Source organism: Oncorhynchus keta, chromosome 33 (assembly GCF_023373465.1).
Source record: "Oncorhynchus keta strain PuntledgeMale-10-30-2019 chromosome 33, Oket_V2, whole genome shotgun sequence".
Taxonomy (NCBI): Eukaryota; Metazoa; Chordata; class Actinopteri; order Salmoniformes; family Salmonidae; genus Oncorhynchus; species Oncorhynchus keta.
The window spans coordinates 14,880,270-14,899,575 of NC_068453.1; the positions used below are offsets into that span (position 1 = coordinate 14,880,270).

At 42.9% G+C, this 19,306-nt stretch overlaps 1 long non-coding RNA gene across 18 annotated transcripts; it reads left to right on the forward strand.

Annotated features, from left to right (window-relative positions):
- The first annotated feature begins 1,254 nt into the window (after positions 1–1,254).
- LOC127914610 (uncharacterized) lies at positions 1,255–10,067 on the forward strand. 18 transcript variants are annotated; one of them, XR_008089042.1, is made up of 7 exons: positions 3,064–3,725; positions 5,470–5,759; positions 5,817–6,599; positions 6,887–7,118; positions 7,399–7,514; positions 7,686–7,727; positions 9,148–10,067. It is a non-coding gene; the product is annotated as an uncharacterized LOC127914610 (long non-coding RNA). The 18 variants fall into 18 exon arrangements; XR_008089041.1 differs by lacking the exon at positions 9,148–10,067 and adding an exon at positions 7,870–8,343; XR_008089029.1 differs by lacking the exon at positions 9,148–10,067 and adding an exon at positions 1,255–1,427 and having other exon boundaries at positions 3,252–3,725; positions 7,399–8,343.
- Positions 10,068–19,306: the final 9,239 nt, after the last annotated feature.

Below are 19,306 nucleotides of genomic sequence, written 5' to 3' on the forward strand. Positions count from 1 at the left end.
ACACACACACACACACACACACACACACACACACACACACACACACACACACACACACACACACACACACACATTAAGGAGAAGAGAAGGATAATGGGAGAGGAAGAGATCAAAGTAATAGCAGGAGCAATGGAAAGAGGACAGAGACTGACAATGCTGAGTCAGAGAGGAAGAGGAGAAAGAGCTAAATAACAAGAGGGAAAATACAAGTCAGTGAGGTTAAAGAGGGGAAGAACAAGTCAGTGAGGTTAAAGAGGGAAAGAACAAGTCAGTGAGGTTAAAGAGGGAAAGAACAAGTCAGTGAGATTAAAGAGGGAAAGAACAAGTTAGTGAGGTTAAAGGGAAAGAACAAGTCAGTGAGGTTAAAGAGGGAAGAACAAGTCAGTGAGGTTAAAGAGGGAAGAACAAGTCAGTGAGGTTAAAGAGGGGAAGAACAAGTCAGTGAGGTTAAAGAGGAAAGAACAAGTCAGTGAGGTTAAAGAGGGGAAGAACAAGTTAGTGAGGTTAAAGAGGGGAAGAACAAGTCAGTGAGGTTAAAGAGGGGAACGACAAGTCAGTGAGGTTAAAGAGGGAACAAACAAGTCAGTGAGATTAAAGAGGGGAAGAACAAGTTAGTGAGGTTAAAGAGGGGAACGACAAGTCAGTGAGGTTAAAGAGGGAAAGAACAAGTCAGTGAGATTAAAGAGGGGAAGAACAAGTTAGTGAGGTTAAAGAGGGGAAGAACAAGTCAGTGAGGTTAAAGAGGGAAGAACAAGTCAGTGAGATTAAAGAGGGGAAGAACAAGTTAGTGAGGTTAAAGAGGGGAAGAACAAGTCAGTGAGGTTAAAGAGGGAAGAACAAGTCAGTGAGGTTAAAGAGGGGAAGAACAAGTTAGTGAGGTTAAAGAGGGGAAGAACAAGTCAGTGAGGTTAAAGAGGGAAAGAACAAGTCAGTGAGGTTAAAGAGGGGAAGAACAAGTCAGTGAGGTTAAAGAGGGGAAGAACAAGTCAGTGAGGTTAAAGAGGGGAAGAACAAGTTAGTGAGGTTAAAGAGGGAAGAACAAGTTAGTGAGGTTAAAGAGGGGAAGAACAAGTTAGTGAGGTTAAAGAGGGGAAGAACAAGTCAGTGAGGTTAAAGAGGGAAAGAACAAGTCAGTGAGGTTAAAGAGGGGAAGAACAAGTTAGTGAGGTTAAAGAGGGGAACGACAAGTCAGTGAGGTTAAAGAGGGGAACAACAAGTTAGTGAGGTTAAAGAGGGAAGAACAAGTCAGTGAGGTTAAAGAGGGAAAGAACAAGTCAGTGAGGTTAAAGAGGGAAAGAACAAGTCAGTGAGGTTAAAGAGGGGAAGAACAAGTTAGTGAGGTTAAAGAGGGGAAGAACAAGTCAGTGAGGTTAAAGAGGGGAAGAACAAGTCAGTGAGATTAAACAGGGGAAGAACAAGTCAGTGAGGTTAAAGAGGGAAAGAACAAGTCAGTGAGGTTAAAGAGGGGAAGAACAAGTTAGTAGAAAGAGGGGACAAAGTCAGTGAGAAAGGTTAAAGAAAGGGAAAGAACAAGTCAGTGAGGTTAAAGAGGAAAAGAACAAGTCAGTGAGATTAAAGAGGGAAAGAACAAGTTAGTGAGGTTAACAAGTCAGTGAGGTTAAAGAGGGAAAAACAAGTCAGATTAGAAAGAACAAGTCAGTGAGGTTAAAGAGGGAACGACAAGAACAAGTCAAAGTAGAACAAGTCAGTGAGGTTAAAGAGAGAAAGAACAAGTCAGTGAGGTTAAAGAGGAAAATAACAAGTAGTGAGGTTAAAGAGGGAAAGAACAAGTCAGTGAGGTTAAAGAGGGAAAGAACAAGTCAGTGAGGTTAAAGAGGGAAAGAACAAGTCAGTGAGGTTAAAGGAGGGAAGAACAAGTTAGTGAGGTTAAAGAGGGAAAGAACAAGTCAGTGAGGTTAAAGAGGGAAAGAACAAGTCAGTGAGATTAAACAGGGGAAGAACAAGTCAGTGAGGTTAAAGAGGGAATGAACAAGTTAGTGAGGTTAAGAGGGAAGAACAAGTGAGAGGTTAAAGAGGGAACAAACAAGTCAGTGAGGTTAAAGAGGGAAAGAACAAGTCAGTGAGGTTAAAGAGGGAATGAACAAGTTAGTGAGATTAAAGAGGGAAAGAACAAGTCAGTAGAACAAGTCAGTGAGGTTAAAGAGGGAAATAACAAGAAACAAGTCAGTGAGATTAAAGAGGGAAAGAACAAGTCAGTGAGGTTAGTGAGGGAGGGGAACAAACAAGTCAGTGAGGTTAAGGAGGAAAAAAGAACAAGTCAGTAGAAAAATAACAAGTTAGTGAGGTTAGAGGAACAAACAAGTTAGTGAGGTTAAAGGAGGAATGAACAAGTCAGTGAGGTTAAGGAGGGAATGAACAAGTCAGTAGAACAAGTCAGTGAGGTTAAAGAGGGAAAGAACAAGTCAGTGACGTTAAAGAGGAAAAGAACAAGTCAGTGAGGTTAAAGAGGGAAAGAACAAGTCAGTAGAACAAGTCAGTGAGGTTAAAGAGGGAAAGAACAAGTCAGTAGAACAAGTCAGTGAGGTTAAAGAGGGAACGAACAAGTCAGTGAGATTAAAGAGGGGAAGAACAAGTTAGTGAGGTTAAAGAGGGGAAGAACAAGTCAGTGAGGTTAAAGAGGGAAAGAACAAGTCAGTAGAACAAGTCAGTGAGGTTAAAGAGGGAACGAACAAGTCAGTGAGATTAAAGAGGGGAAGAACAAGTTAGTGAGGTTAAAGAGGGGAAGAACAAGTTAGTGAGGTTAAAGAGGGAAAGAACAAGTCAGTGAGGTTAAAGAGGGGAAGAACAAGTCAGTGAGGTTAAAGAGGGGAACGACAAGTCAGTGAGGTTAAAGAGGGGAACAACAAGTTAGTGAGGTTAAAGAGGGAAAGAACAAGTCAGTGAGGTTAAAGAGGAAAGAACAAGTCAGTGAGGTTAAAGAGGGGAAAGAACAAGTCAGTGAGGTTAAAGAGGGAAGAACAAGTCAGTGAGGTTAAAGAGGGAAAGAACAAGTCAGTGAGGTTAAAGAGGGAAAGAACAAGTCAGTGAGGTTAAAGAGGGAAGAACAAGTTAGTGAGGTTAAAGAGGGGAAGAACAAGTCAGTGAGGTTAAAGAGGGGAAGAACAAGTCAGTGAGATTAAACAGGGGAAGAACAAGTCAGTGAGATTAAAGAGGGAAAGAACAAGTCAGTGAGGTTAAAGAGGGGAAGAACAAGTCAGTGAGGTTAAACAGGGGAAGAACAAGTCAGTGAGGTTAAAGAGGAAAAGAACAAGTCAGTGAGGTTAAAGAGGGAAAGAACAAGTCAGTAGAACAAGTCAGTGAGGTTAAAGAGGGAAAGAACAAGTCAGTGAGGTTAAAGAGGAAAATAACAAGTCAGTGAGATTAAAGAGGGAAAGAACAAGTCAGTAGAACAAGTCAGTGAGGTTAAAGAGGGAAATAACAAGTCAGTAGAACAAGTCAGTGAGGTTAAAGAGGGAAAGAACAAGTCAGTGAGGTTAAAGAGGAAAATAACAATTTAGTGAGGTTAAAGAGGGAAAGAACAAGTCAGTGAGATTAAAGAGGGAAAGAACAAGTCAGTGAGGTTAAAGAGGAAAATAACAAGTTAGTGAGGTTAAAGAGGGAAAGAACAAGTCAGTGAGGTTAAAGAGGAAAATAACAATTTAGTGAGGTTAAAGAGGGAAAGAACAAGTCAGTGAGATTAAAGAGGGAAAGAACAAGTCAGTGAGGTTAAAGAGGGAAAATAACAAGTCAGTGAGGTTAAAGAGGGAAAGAACAAGTCAGTGAGGTTAAAGAGGAAAGTAACAAGTTAGTGAGGTTAAAGAGGGAAAGAACAAGTCAGTGAGATTAAAGAGGGAAAGAACAAGTCAGTGAGGTTAAAGAGGGAAAGAACAAGTCAGTGAGGTTAAAGAGGGAAAGAACAAGTGAGTGAGATTAAAGAGGGAAAGAACAAGTCAGTGAGGTTAAAGAGGGAACAAGTGAACAAGTTAGTGAGGTTAAAGAGGGAAAGAACAAGTTAGTGAGGTTAAAGAGGGAAAGAACAAGTTAGTGAGGTTAAAGAGGGAAAGAACAAGTCAGTGAGGTTAAAGAGGGAAAGAACAAGTCAGTGAGGTTAAAGAGGGAATGAACAAGTTAGTGAGGTTAAGGAGGGAATGAACAAGTTAGTGAGGTTAAAGAGGGAAAGAACAAGTCAGTGAGATTAAAGAGGGAAAGAACAAGTCAGTGAGGTTAAAGAGGGAAAGAACAAGTCAGTGAGATTAAAGAGGGAAAGAACAAGTTAGTGAGGTTAAAGAGGGAAAGAACAAGTCAGTGAGATTAAAGAGGGAAAGAACAAGTCAGTGAGGTTAAAGAGGGAAAGAACAAGTCAGTGAGATTAAAGAGGGAAAGAACAAGTCAGTGAGGTTAAAGAGGGAAAGAACAAGTCAGTAGAACAAGTCAGTGTGGTTAAAGAGGAAAGAACAAGTCAGTGAGGTTAAAGAGGAAAGAACAAGTCAGTGAGGTTAAAGAGGGAAAGAACAAGTCAAGTGAGGTTAAAGAGGAAAAGAACAAGTCAGTAGAACAAGAACAAGTCAGTGAGGTTAAAGAGGGTCAAGGTTAAAGAACAAGTCAGTGAGATTAAAGAGGGAAGAACAAGTTAGTGAGGTTAAAGAGGGAAGAACAAGTTAGTGAGGTTAAAGAGGGAAAGAACAAGTCAGTGAGGTTAAAGAGGGAAGAACAAGTCAGTGAGGTTAAAGAGGGAACGAACAAGTCAGTGAGGTTAAAGAGGGGAACAACAAGTTAGTGAGGTTAAAGAGGGAAGAACAAGTCAGTGAGGTTAAAGAGGGAAAGAACAAGTCAGTGAGGTTAAAGAGGGAAAGAACAAGTCAGTGAGGTTAAAGAGGGAAAGAACAAGTCAGTGAGGTTAAAGAGGGGAAGAACAAGTCAGTGAGGTTAAAGAGGGGAAGAACAAGTCAGTGAGATTAAACAGGGGAAGAACAAGTCAGTGAGATTAAAGAGGGAAAGAACAAGTCAGTGAGGTTAAAGAGGGGAAGAACAAGTCAGTGAGGTTAAACAGGGAAGAACAAGTCAGTGAGGTTAAAGAGGAAAAGAACAAGTCAGTGAGGTTAAAGAGGGAAAGAACAAGTCAGTAGAACAAGTCAGTGAGGTTAAAGAGGGAAAGAACAAGTCAGTGAGGTTAAAGAGGAAAATAACAAGTCAGTGAGATTAAAGAGGGAAAGAACAAGTCAGTAGAACAAGTCAGTGAGGTTAAAGAGGGAAATAACAAGTCAGTAGAACAAGTCAGTGAGGTTAAAGAGGGAACGAACAAGTCAGTAGAACAAGTCAGTGACGTTAAAGAGGGAACGAATGAGTCAGTGAGGTTAAGGAGGGAAAGAACAAGTCAGTGAGGTTAAAGAGGAAAATAACAATTTAGTGAGGTTAAAGAGGGAAAGAACAAGTCAGTGAGGTTAAAGAGGGAAAGAACAAGTCAGTGAGGTTAAAGAGGAAAATAACAAGTTAGTGAGGTTAAAGAGGGAAAGAACAAGTCAGTGAGGTTAAAGAGGAAAATAACAATTTAGTGAGGTTAAAGAGGGAAAGAACAAGTCAGTGAGATTAAAGAGGAAAAGAACAAGTCAGTGAGGTTAAAGAGGGAACGAACAAGTCAGTGAGGTTAAAGAGGGAAAGAACAAGTCAGTGAGGTTAAGGAGGGAATGAACAAGTTAGTGAGATTAAAGAGGGAAAGAACAAGTCAGTGAGATTAAAGAGGGAAAGAACAAGTCAGTGAGGTTAAAGAGGAAAGAACAAGTCAGTGAGGTTAAAGAGGGAAAGAACAAGTTAGTGAGATTAAAGAGGGAAAGAACAAGTTAGTGAGATTAAAGAGGGAAAGAACAAGTCAGTGAGGTTAAGGAGGGAATGAACAAGTTAGTGAGATTAAAGAGGGAAAGAACAAGTTAGTGAGATTAAAGAGGGAAAGAACAAGTTAGTGAGATTAAAGAGGGAAAGAACAAGTCAGTGAGGTTAAAGAGGGAATGAACAAGTTAGTGAGGTTAAGGAGGGAATGAACAAGTTAGTGAGGTTAAAGAGGGAACGAACAAGTCAGTGAGGTTAAAGAGGGAAAGAACAAGTCAGTGAGGTTAAAGAGGGAATGAACAAGTTAGTGAGGTTAAGGAGGGAATGAACAAGTTAGTGAGGTTAAAAAGGGAAAGAACAAGTCAGTGAGATTAAAGAGGGAAAGAACAAGTCAGTGAGGTTAAAAAGGGAAAGAACAAGTCAGTGAGATTAAAGAGGGAAAGAACAAGTTAGTGAGGTTAAAGAGGGAAAGAACAAGTCAGTGAGATTAAAGAGGGAAAGAACAAGTCAGTGAGGTTAAAAAGGGAAAGAACAAGTCAGTGAGATTAAAGAGGGAAAGAACAAGTCAGTGAGGTTAAAGAGGGAAAGAACAAGTCAGTGAGGTTAAAGAGGGAATGAACAAGTTAGTGAGGTTAAGGAGGGAATGAACAAGTTAGTGAGGTTAAAAAGGGAAAGAACAAGTCAGTGAGATTAAAGAGGGAAAGAACAAGTCAGTGAGGTTAAAAAGGGAAAGAACAAGTCAGTGAGATTAAAGAGGGAAAGAACAAGTCAGTGAGGTTAAAGAGGGAAAGAACAAGTCAGTGACGTTAAAGAGGGAACGAACACGTCAGTGAGGTTAAAGAGGGGAAAAACAAGTCAGTAGAACAAGTCAGTGAGGTTAAAGAGGGAAAGAACAAGTCAGTAGAACAAGTCAGTGAGGTTAAAGAGGGAAAGAACAAGTCAGTGAGGTTAAGGAGGGAATGAACAAGTTAGTGAGATTAAAGAGGGAAAGAACAAGTTAGTGAGATTAAAGAGGGAAAGAACAAGTTAGTGAGATTAAAGAGGGAAAGAACAAGTCAGTGAGGTTAAAGAGGGAATGAACAAGTTAGTGAGGTTAAGGAGGGAATGAACAAGTTAGTGAGGTTAAAGAGGGAACGAACAAGTCAGTGAGGTTAAAGAGGGAAAGAACAAGTCAGTGAGGTTAAAGAGGGAATGAACAAGTTAGTGAGGTTAAGGAGGGAATGAACAAGTTAGTGAGGTTAAAAAGGGAAAGAACAAGTCAGTGAGATTAAAGAGGGAAAGAACAAGTCAGTGAGGTTAAAAAGGGAAAGAACAAGTTTAAAGAGAACAAGTCAGTGAGGTTAAAGAGGAAAAACAAGTTAGTGAGGTTAAAGAGGGAAAGAACAAGTCAGTGAGAAAAGAGGGAAAAGAGGGAATGAACAAGTCAGTGAGGTTAAAGAGGAAAGAACAAGTCAGTGAGGTTAAAGAGGGAAAGAACAAGTCAGTGAGGTTAAAGAGGGAAAGAACAAGTCAGTGAGGTTAAAGAGGGAATGAACAAGTTAGTGAGGTTAAGGAGGGAATGAACAAGTTAGTGAGGTTAAAAAGGGAAAGAACAAGTCAGTGAGATTAAAGAGGGAAAGAACAAGTCAGTGAGGTTAAAAAGGGAAAGAACAAGTCAGTGAGATTAAAGAGGGAAAGAACAAGTCAGTGAGGTTAAAGAGGGAAAGAACAAGTCAGTGACGTTAAAGAGGGAACGAACACGTCAGTGAGGTTAAAGAGGGGAAGAACAAGTCAGTAGAACAAGTCAGTGAGGTTAAAGAGGGAAAGAACAAGTCAGTAGAACAAGTCAGTGAGGTTAAAGAGGGAAAGAACAAGTCAGTGAGGTTAAAGAGGGAAAGAACAAGTCAGTAGAACAAGTCAGTGAGGTTAAAGAGGGAACGAACAAGTCAGTGACGTTAAAGAGGGGAAGAACACGTCAGTGAGGTTAAAGAGGGGAAGAACAAGTCAGTAGAACAAGTCAGTGAGGTTAAAGAGGGAAAGAACAAGTCATTAGAACAAGTCAGTGAGGTTAAAGAGGGAACGAACAAGTCAGTGAGATTAAAGAGGGGAAGAACAAGTTAGTGAGGTTAAAGAGGGGAAGAACACGTCAGTGAGGTTAAAGAGGGGAAGAACAAGTCAGTGAGGTTAAAGAGGGAAAGAACAAGTCAGTAGAACAAGTCAGTGAGGTTAAAGAGGGAACGAACAAGTCAGTGAGATTAAAGAGGGGAAGAACAAGTTAGTGAGGTTAAAGAGGGGAAGAACACGTCAGTGAGGTTAAAGAGGGGAAGAACAAGTCAGTAGAACAAGTCAGTGAGGTTAAAGAGGGAACGAACAAGTCAGTAGAACAAGTCAGTGAGGTTAAAGAGGGAAAGAACAAGTCAGTGAGGTTAAAGAGGGAATGAACAAGTTAGTGAGGTTAAGGAGGGAATGAACAAGTTAGTGAGGTTAAAAAGGGAAAGAACAAGTCAGTGAGGTTAAAGAGGAAAATAACAAGTCAGTGAGGTTAAAGGGAAGGGTCAAAAAGAGGAGAACGAACAAGTCAGTGAGATTAAAGAGGGAAAGAACAAGTCAGTGAGGTTAAAGAGGAAAAGAACAAGTCAAGTGACGTTAAAGAGGGAACGAACAAGTCAGTGAGGTTAAAGAGGGAAAATAACAAGTCAGTAGAACAAGTCAGTGAGGTTAAAGAGGGAAAGAACAAGTCAGTGAGGTTAAAACAACAAGTCAGTGAGGTTAAAGAGGGAAAGAACAAGTCAGTGAGGTTAAAGAGGGAAAGAACAAGTCAGTGAGAACAAGGAAAATCAAGTCAGTGAGGTTAAAGAGGGAAAAAGAACAAGTCAGTGACGTTAAAGAGGGAAGAACAAGTCAGTGAGGTTAAAGAGGGGAAGAACAAGTTAGTAGAACAAACAAGTCAGTGAGGTTAAAGAGGGAAAGAACAAGTCAGTAGAACAAGTCAGTGAGGTTAAAGAGGGGAAGAACAAGTCAGTGAGATTAAAGAGGGGAAGAACAAGTTAGTGAGGTTAAAGAGGGGAAGAACAAGTCAGTGAGGTTAAAGAGGGGAAGAACAAGTCAGTGAGGTTAAAGAGGGGAAGAACAAGTCAGTGAGGTTAAAGAGGGGAAGAACAAGTCAGTGAGGTTAAAGAGGGGAAGACCAAGTCAGTGAGATTAAAGAGGGGAAGAACAAGTTAGTGAGGTTAAAGAGGGGAAGAACAAGTCAGTGAGGTTAAAGAGGGGAAGAACAAGTCAGTGAGGTTAAAGAGGGAAAGAACAAGTCAGTGAGATTAAAGAGGGGAAGAACAAGTCAGTGAGGTTAAAGAGGGAACGAACAAGTCAGTGAGATTAAAGAGGGGAAGAACAAGTTAGTGAGGTTAAAGAGGGGAAGAACACGTCAGTGAGGTTAAAGAGGGGAAGAACAAGTCAGTAGAACAAGTCAGTGAGGTTAAAGAGGGAACGAACAAGTCAGTAGAACAAGTCAGTGAGGTTAAAGAGGGAAAGAACAAGTCAGTGAGGTTAAAGAGGAAAAGAAAGAGAAAGAAGGAGATGAGAGTCTAGATGGAGAACAGTAATAACAATTTTATTAAGGTCAGTAGCCACAAAATCAGCTAAACAATCTGCATATAAAATGGGCCTCTCTTCAGTTGGTGATCAAGCTGTCTCGCATCTCCTGCTGCTCTTCCTCTCCTGCTCCTCCTGCACTACAAATGAGCCAGGGAGCCCGGGACGGCATACTATACAGGAGAACCCCATGGGAGAAACCTCCTCCTTAACCCCCACGTCCACGAACCTCATATATAAAACGGTACACAGCCCCCCTAACCCTGCAGCAACGCTCCACTATACTAAACCCACTGGAGAGGCCTGGATACCGTAATGAATAATAATAACAACATGGCCGAACGTGAGCTGGAGCGGCGACAATTGAGTTGTAACACGAGGATATGGACTCTAGCTTCATGCATACATTTGCGGGTGAAACGTATTGGAAAGTAGTTGTATTCTGCTGCAATGCCTCAGGAAAGACCAAAACCCCAGTGACCCCACTATATTAGCGGGCTAGTGCCTTGGGGTATACAGTGTTACAAGATGAATCATGAATATGATTAGATGACATCAGAGTTCTAAGCGAGTTGTAAAGAAGTGATCTAAGCATAGTTGTCATGGTGCTGAATAATGCACTCATGGCGGTCGTCATGGTGCTAGTCATCCCTGTTTACGCAGTGCCTGTGTGTGTGTGTGTGTGTGTGTGTGTGTGTGTGTGTGTGTGTGTGTGTGTGTGTGTGTGTGTGTGTGTGTCGCCCTATCCTCCGAGCTCTTCTCTTCCTCTAGGCTATAAACTGATTTCCCTCTCCCCCAGCGACTCTGACACTTCAGCATCTCTGAGCATCAAACCCAGACATGCTCTTCATGAATGTAGCTCCCATCACCACGCAACGCTCCTGAGACAGAGAATAGTGAATGCACCCCCTTCGCTAACAACCCCAAATGCAGCCGCAAGCCTCTGCGAGGGAAACACACTATAACCGGTTTCTGAAGCTGTCAAAATGTCAGAGAAGAGAAAGACAGAGAGTGAGGGGAGGGAGGGAGATGGAGAGAAAGAGAGAGTGAGGGAAAGAAAGCAGGAGATGGAGAGAAAGACAGAGAGTGAGGGAAAGAAAGCAGGAGATGGAGATAAAGACAGAGAGTGAGGGAAAGAAAGCAGGAGATGGAGATAAAGACAGAGAGTGAGGGAAAGAAAGCAGGAGATGGAGAGAAAGACAGAGAGTGAGGGAAAGAAAGCAGGAGATGGAGATAAAGACAGAGAGTGAGAGAAAGAAAGCAGGAGATGGAGATAAAGACAGAGAGTGAGGGAAAGAAAGCAGGAGATGGAGAGAAAGACAGAGAGTGGGGGAAAGAAAGCAGGAGATGGAGAGAAAGACATTTGACAAAAATCCTACAGTATTCCCTTCCGAGAGTCAACCGCCTGAGGAGAGGACAGGAAGAGAAACGGGGAGAGGACAGGAAGAGGACAGAGGAGAGGACAGGAAGAGAAGAGAGGAGAGGACAGGAAGAGGACGGAGGAGAGGACAGGAAGAGAAACGGGGAGAGGACAGGAAGAGGACGGAGGAGAGGACAGGAAGAGAAGAGAGGAGAGGACAGGAAGAGGACGGAGGAGAGGACAGGAAGAGAAGAGAGGAGAGGACAGGAAGAGGACAGAGGAGAGGACAGGAAGAGAAGAGAGGAGAGGACAGGAAGAGGACAGAGGAGAGGACAGGAAGAGAAGAGAGGAGGACAGGAAGAAGACAGAGGAGTTGGCAGGAAGAGGACAGAGGAGAGGACAGAGGAGAGGACAGGAAGAGAAGAAAGGAGGACAGGAAGAGGACAGAGGAGAGGACAGGAAGAGGACAAAGGAGAGGACAGGAAGAGAACAAAGGAGAGGACAGGAAGAGGAGCAAGCAGATAGCAACAAAGTACAGTCTGTTCTCTGCAAAGTACAGTTCTAGCAGGGTTAAGATTCGAGTGAAGTAGGTCTACTCTGTAACACTTAACATTTGTTACAGTGAACTGTCAACGTTTGTGTGTGTGCGTGTGTTAGTGTGTATTTAATCCCAGTCTCACAGTGTTCCTTTCAGCGAGAGCTGTTCGTTAATACAGGCTCTCACAACCGCATCTGAGTGAAGTATTGTGGTAACGCGCTGACTAACGAGGCGCTAGAGCTTTACAAACACAACCTGACAGGGATGAGGGTGATGATAGTTAGATGATTATAGAGGAGGTACATCGATGATGATGGCAATATTCCTGGAATGGAAGGATGAACGATGAATAACTGTCAATCGCAGGCCACATCCTCTCTGAGAAGACAAGAAAAGAAGATAAAAAATGAGCCTGCTGCAGAAGAGCCTGCTGTGTGTGTGTGTGTGTGTGTGTGTGTGTGTGTGTGTGTGTGTGTGTGTGTGTGTGTGTGTGTGTGTGTGTGTGTGTGTGTGTGTGTGTGTGTGTGTGTGTGTGTGTGTGTGTGTGTGTGTGTGTGTGTGTGTGTGTGTGTGTGCACATGTGCACATGTGCACATGTGCATGAGTGTGTGAATGTGTGCCCACTACCCAGTAGGCCTGCGACGGGAGCGAGAGAGACAGGATTTGGATGGGAACCAACCCGCCACCGGCACTTTCCTCCCTCTCTCCCCTCTCCAGCAGCTGTTAAACAGTGCACCAATAACATTTCCCCCTCCCTTTCTGTGTGTGCAGGGGCAGAATTCACCGTTGCACCACTGCACGTTTACAGGGAATCTCTTTGGTAAAAATAGTCAGAGAATGCAACGTCGCCTCCAGGGCACACACCCAGTCAGTGGGAGATAAACACTGCTTTTGTTTCACATGTAAAACAGGAAAGAGCATTAAAAGTAATTAGAGAGAGAGAGAGATAGAGAGAGAGGTGGGGGTCAGCAGTTTGACAGTCCCTTGATGCTACAGAGTTAATACTGCATACTGTACACTGTGTCTGTCTGTCTGTCTGTCTGTCCACCCGTCTGTCTGTCCATATGTCCGTCCGTCCGTCTGTCGCTCTCACTGTCAGTCTATCTGGTGTCTGTGTCTTCCATCCTGAATGTCTGTATGTCTGTCAGGTCATCTATCTGACTCTTTGCATGGGTCCGTGTACGTCTCTCTGCACAGTGTGTGTCAGTTTCTCTGAGCTGGAGAACAGTACCTGTCCCTCTGCTTCACTCTCTTTGTAAGTCTGTCTCTCTACTGTAGCTGTCTGCACAACTGCCTAGTGCTGACAGGTCTGTCTGTCTGTCTGTCTGTCTGTCTGTCTGTCTGTCTGTCTGTCTGTCTGTCTGTCTGTCTGTCTCTCTACTGTAGCTGTCTGCACAACTGCCTAGTGCTGACAGGTCTGTCTGTCTGTCTGTCTGTCTGTCTGTCTGTCTGTCTGTCTGTCTGTCTGTCTGTCTGTCTGTCTGTCTGTCTGTCTGTCTGTCTGTCTCTCTGTCTGTATGCTATTTGTCATTCTGTTTTGTGTTTCTGCATGTTGTTCTGCATGTACTGTATATATTTGTCAGAATACATATCTGCGTGTGACACTGAGTCCCTTCAGTGTAGCTAGAGAGGAGAGGTCACCATGGGTCGTCAGTTCCACTCACACACCAGAGGAACGGCTCCAGGCCTCACACACACACCAGCACAATACACCATTGTACTCTAGTCACCAAAGCCCAGAGCTCCGCAAAGCCAAAGTCACTTCACGCTTTCTTTTTGTCATTCTCTCATGCTATCTACTCACACACTCTATAGAGAAACTCAGTAACAGCTGCACAACGAGCTCCCTGGGACCTGTGTTCTATGATTTGTTAATGGAAAAACACAGTGTGTATACCATGCGTGTGTGTGTGTCTATTGTACCATCCCCCCCTCCTTTCATTTGTCCTTTTCTCCATTCTCCCTCAACCCAGAGAGCTCAATGGGGAGGAGCCTAGGACTCTGTACACCTCAGAACAGGAAGTTCATTCATATTCATGAGATACTGAGCTGACTGGCATCAAAGTCACAACAGGGAGGGTTGGAGAATATATCTGCTCTCTCTCTGTGTGTGTGTGTGTGTGTGTGTGTGTGTGTGTGTGTGTGTGTGTGTGTGTGTGTGTGTGTGTGTGTGTGTGTGTGTGTGTGTGTGTGTGTGTGTGTGTGTGTGTGTGTGTGTGTGTGTGTGTGTGTGTGTGTGTGTGTGTGTGTGTGTGTGTGTGTGTGTGTGTGTGTGTGTGTGTGTGTGTGTGTGAGTGTGTGTTTGCGTGCACGGACTGTATGTGTGTGTGTGTGTGTGTGTATGTACATATGTATTATCTTAATTTGACCAGTTAATCACAGCAGGAAGATAACCCTGCAGCAAAATACTTTTTTTGTTATTGATTCGAATTAATGGACATTTTTTTGTAGGAGTTGATACATTTTTCACTAGGGAAATCAAATCAAGTCTGACAAATCAAGTCTGACATTGTAAAGTGGAAATTACATTTCTGTGGTGTGTGTGTGTGTGTTTGTGTGTGTGTGTGTGTGTGTGTGTGTGTGTGTGTGTGTGTGTGTGTGTGTGTGTGTGTGTGTGTGTGTGTGTGTGTGTGTGTGTGTGTGTGTGTGTGTGTGTGTGTGTGTGTGTGTGTGTGTGTGTGTAAGTGTGTGTGTGTGTGTGTGTGTGTGTGTGTGTGTGTGTGTGTGTGCTTGTCTGCCTGTCTGTTATGTATATTGCATACCAATGTGATGTATGATTGAGGTAAGAAGTGTAAAATGACTCCACTCTGCAGAGCACTGGGGCCAGATAGATGTAGATGCATTATGCTTTACATTCTAGATGAAAGCGCTCGGTCGGTGAATGACGGCGCTGCAGATGCCATAGCAGACCCATCGGGCCCCTGTTTTGTGCCTTACAAGGTTTTACATGTTTCAATGCTCAAAGCTTCAAACGCTGATACAAATAGCCCTCCTCATCTAACATTCAGTCTACCATTCAGCTGGAAAAGGCTGAGGTGCTTCTATAAAACAAAAGGGTGTTCATTTCCCCTAGACTACCACGTCGGGTGAAGGCGTGAGTCGGTTGCTATGGTAACTGAAGTGGGATGAAGCATGAGCAAACAATTAGGTCTCAGGTTTAACACTGTCTTTAAACATGAAAAGGGGAGAGAGGTTGATTTGACTTATTGTCGGTAGGGCTTAGCGAGAAAGACAGAGCGAGAGCAGAGAGAGAGAGAGAGAAAGAAGGTAGAGTAGAGAGAGAGAGAGAGAGAGAGAGAGAGAGAGAGAGAGAGAGAGAGAGAGATTGCTTTGGCTTTGGCAATGTAAACATATGTTTCCCATGCCAATAAAGCCCCTTAAATTGAAATTGAATTGAAAGAGAGAAAGAGAGACAATGTGGATAGAGAGAGAGAGAGAGAGAGAGAGAGAGAGAGAGAGAGAGAGAGAGAGAGAGAGAGAGAGAGAGAGAGAGAGAGAGAAGAGAGGAAGTGAGGGCTAGGGAGAGAAAGCATGTTTTATGTCTTCTGATTCATTAGCTTGGGGGGGTGAGTGCAAGATGCTGACTATTATTGATACTGCTGAAATAACAATGGAGCCCATGGCCATCCATCCATCCCCTGACCTGCTGCTATGCCCGTGGCGGCCATCTTGGAATGCTAAATCATTCTAATTAGCCCGGTTGGCATGGCAATGGGAGGGAGGTGGGGTTTGGAAGCCCCAGTTCTGATAGGTTAGGGAGAGAAAAAAAGTGTGGGCGTGAGCGTGAGTCATTCGCTAGATGATGTCACCCGCTGTAATGTGAGAAAGAACATGTTGCATTATGATGTTGCAATACCACTGTGTGATATTACAGGACTAATTTTAGGACTAATGTTAATGTTGCTTCACCTCACATCACCTATAAACAGGAAGTCCTGGGTCCCTGAGAGCACAGCTCTAAGGGTAGATTTGTAGTGAACAAAAAAAAAGTTAAATGTTGTTTCCAAATGTTCCATATGCACAAAAAGCTTATTTCTCTCAAATGTTGTTCACAAATTTGTTTACATCCCTGTTAGTGAACATTTTTCCTTTGCCAAGATAATCCATCCACCTGACAGGTGTGGCACATGAAGAAGCTGATTCAACAGCATGATCATCATATGGGTGCACCTTGTGCTGGGGGAAAATAAAAGGCGACTCTAAAATATGCAGTTTTGTCACACAACAAACACAATGCCATATATGTCTCAAGTTTTGAGGGAGCGTGCAATTGGCATGCTGACTGCAGGAATGTTCAACAGAGTTGTTGCCAGAGAATTGAATGCTAATTTCTCTACCATAAGCCGCATCCAACGTAATTTTAGAGAATTTGGAAGTATGTCAAACCGGCCTCACAACCTCAGACCACATGTAACCATGCCAGCCCAGGACCTTCACATCTGGCTTCTTCACCTGCAGGATCATCTGAGACCAGCCACCCGGACAGCTGATGAAACTGAGGAGTATTTCTGTCTGTAATAAAGTGCTTTTTGGGGGGGGGGGGGATCATTATGATTGGCTGGGCCTGGCTCCCCAGTGTTCAATTGAACGATTTCCTTACATGAACTGTAACTCAGTAAAATCGTTGAAATTGTTGTGTGTTGCGTTTCTATTTTAGTTCAGTGTAATTCTAGCTGACTCGGAAGAGTTCCGTACCGTCGCTTATGTCAATTGAACACAGAGCATGTCGGGAGCATGTTGAGATTGCGTTGACTGAAATTCTCCCAGAGAATCTGATCGTCTGGTTGACCTCCTTTGACACTAGCAAAACACGAGCCAATCATCATAGAGAACCGGGCGTTCCCAATGGTGCCCATGTTGACAGTAACCACATGCAGTACTGAATTTCATCAAATGCAGGTTATATCATTATTTCATTTCTCAGAAAAATGTTGTAGGTAACAGCGCGTATCAGATTAGGGGAGACCGGAGCTGTGTGTGACACTTTTTTCTGGTGTGTATTTCACAACACCGGTAGGCCTACAGGCTATCTTATGAGAGTATTTTCAACATGATTAGAAAGAGTAAGGTCATGGGATGAAATTGGTTCCCTTTTATCCTCATAGTTTTTATTCCAAAATGGGAGTTATGTCCTATCTGTCTACTTGAAATGAAGACAAAATGGAGCCTACCGAGTCTTTGAAATAACCAAGCTAAGTAGGCAATTAGAGGCACTGCTGAGAGTGTTTGCGAGATGCCGGACATAAGGCAGTCCCATTATTCCTCTCTAGCCATTACCACATCCTCCCAAATTAAGTTGCCACCAACCTCCTGTGGTACAGTGGTTCCCTAACTTCGGGTTGGGGCCCCATGTGGGTTCCCCTGAGAAAATCTGTACTGATCTTATCAAACAAGTTAGGAACAAACAAAACAAATATATGTTTTAATATGAATATCTCAACATGGCCTATCTTCCCTATAGGCCTACATTAAAATGCAACCAAACTTCCATCAACACAGTCCTATTAATGTAATAACTTTTAGTTTATATCGGTGGTTGCTCATCTTATCTCGATCGCACACTGGACTTTGTAGTTTACTCATTACCCACCTTTTGTAGATGGACTGAGGGGCTCCCGAGTGGCGCAGCATTCAAAATCACTGCACCTCAGTACTTGAGGCGTCACTACAGACACCCTGGTTTGTTTCCATGCTGTATCCCAACCGGATGTAATTGGGAGTCCCATAAGGCGGCGCACAATTGGCCCAGCATCGTCTGGGTTTGGACGATGTAGGTCGTCATTGTAAATAAGAATTTGTTCTTAACTGATTTGCCTCGTTAAAAAAAAAAGTACAGCAGCCAACGTGATAATGGCTGGGGTCATTTTTGCTTGTTTCTGCCGTTGTCCAAGTAGCATTTTAAAGGCCATCTGCTGATTGCCTTGTTAGTATAATTCACGTGTGTGTCTGTCACTCTTCATGACTTGTACATACAGAACTGTTCATTCCCTCACACACACGCACGCACGCACGCACGCACACACACACACACACACACACACACACACACACACACACATACTTGCACCCTTGTCATCTGAATGAAGCACACTACAGAGAGTGAATACACTCAATAGGTCTATTTACAGCGGTATTGTTGGAACGTCAAAGCTGCATTTTTTCAAATCCACTATCATTATGTGTTTTCATGTGTAATGTCACTGTGTAGTCAGATGAAACATGCTGTTTTCTATGCTAACTTTACAAAGAGGTGACCTCAGTGGAGGTTCATACATGTATGTTGTGGTAGCAGAATCAGAATTAGTTAGGGAACATTGATAAATAAGATGTTTTATTTAGATAATAATGCTTATGTGAGATATTTGTCATTAGGATGTTTTCTTTTGGATAATACTGTTGGCAGTTTGCAGTTATCCCTTCTCTGCTAGGGATTAGTCACTAGGGGCCCAGAGAGGGGAGAGGTCAGGCTTGTCTTCATATGTCAATGTATCTGTTAAACCATGTGATGCTATGAAGCATATTAGAAGGGGAGGAGGACAGAATGGAGGCTTGTCTTCTTATGGGAATGTGTCTGTAACTATTGTATGTCCCCTCTGAGGTTGCCCTTATCTTGACCTAGTATATGATCTAGAGGCTAACTGTCTTTTCTGATCTTGTCCAGGAGGGGGTGTATTTGAGATGGGAGTATCTAGAACTGACAATTGATATATGCCATTGGATGAGGTAATGGTTTGGTAATATGTTATACCAAGAACGAGATAAGAACATCGTTTAGGAGACCAAACTGAACGATAATTTATAGCTAATGTTATCTGCCTATGGGGTACTCCTCTTTCAAGTAAAAGGCACTTTGTGAAGTTCCTATTATCTGTGGTTTGTCATGTCGACTAGGGGGTGGATCTTTGCTATACAAGATCTCAGTTGCCATTTTGTAAACACTCTCAGAGAATTCATTTATAGACAATGAATTGATCTGAGAGTCACAGGGCTATGGTGAAGCTCATATGATTAAAGATGGACTTTATAAAATAACTCTGACTTGTGTGTGTGGTTTGCTCTCTCAATGTTTAGTAATACAGGAAATTAACACGACAATGTACAGTGTACACAAAAGCTTATATGTGTAAATAGCTTTCAGATGATACCAGCTGTTTTGATAGAGGTGACATCAGTGTGAATTAATATAATACAATAATATATAATTAAGTATAAGGTCTGAGTGGGTGTGGCATATGGCCAATATACCATACGCACGATGCAACACGGAGTGCCTGGATACAGCCCTTAGCTGTGGTATATTGGCAAATAAATGTACAAATAAATGTTTTGTTATACCCGTGGTATACCATGGCTGTCAGCCCATCAGCATTCAGGGCTCAAACCTCCCAGTTTATAATATATAATATATGATATAACTCAAATATGAGTGCTTTCTAACGTTTTGAACTGAACATGACCCTATTCGACATACTGCACACAGCTACAGAAAGTAGGAACATTTTCCTTTGTTTGGGTCCTGATCGATTGCAATGAGTTCACAACAGAAAATATCCACCCCATCACTGGAGAAGCAAAGTTTGCATTTGAAATAACAACCTATTTCCTATATAGTGCACCACTTTTGACCAGGGCCCATACTACCTTTGACCAGGGCTCATACTACTTTTGACCAGGGCCCATACTACTTTTGACCAGGGCCCATACCACTTTTGACCAGGGCCCATACCACTTTTGACCAGGGCCCATACTTCCTTTGACCAGGGCCCATACTACTTTTGACCAGGGCACATACTACTTTTGACCAGGGCCCATACTACTTTTGAACAGGGCCCATACTACTTTTGACCAGGGCCCATACCACTTTTGACCAGGGCCCATACCACTTTTGACCAGGGCCCATACCACTTTTGACCAGGGCCCATACCACATTTGACCAGGGCCCATACTACTTTTGACCAGGGCCCATACTACTTTTGACCAGGGCCCATACTACTTTTGACCAGGGCCCATACTTC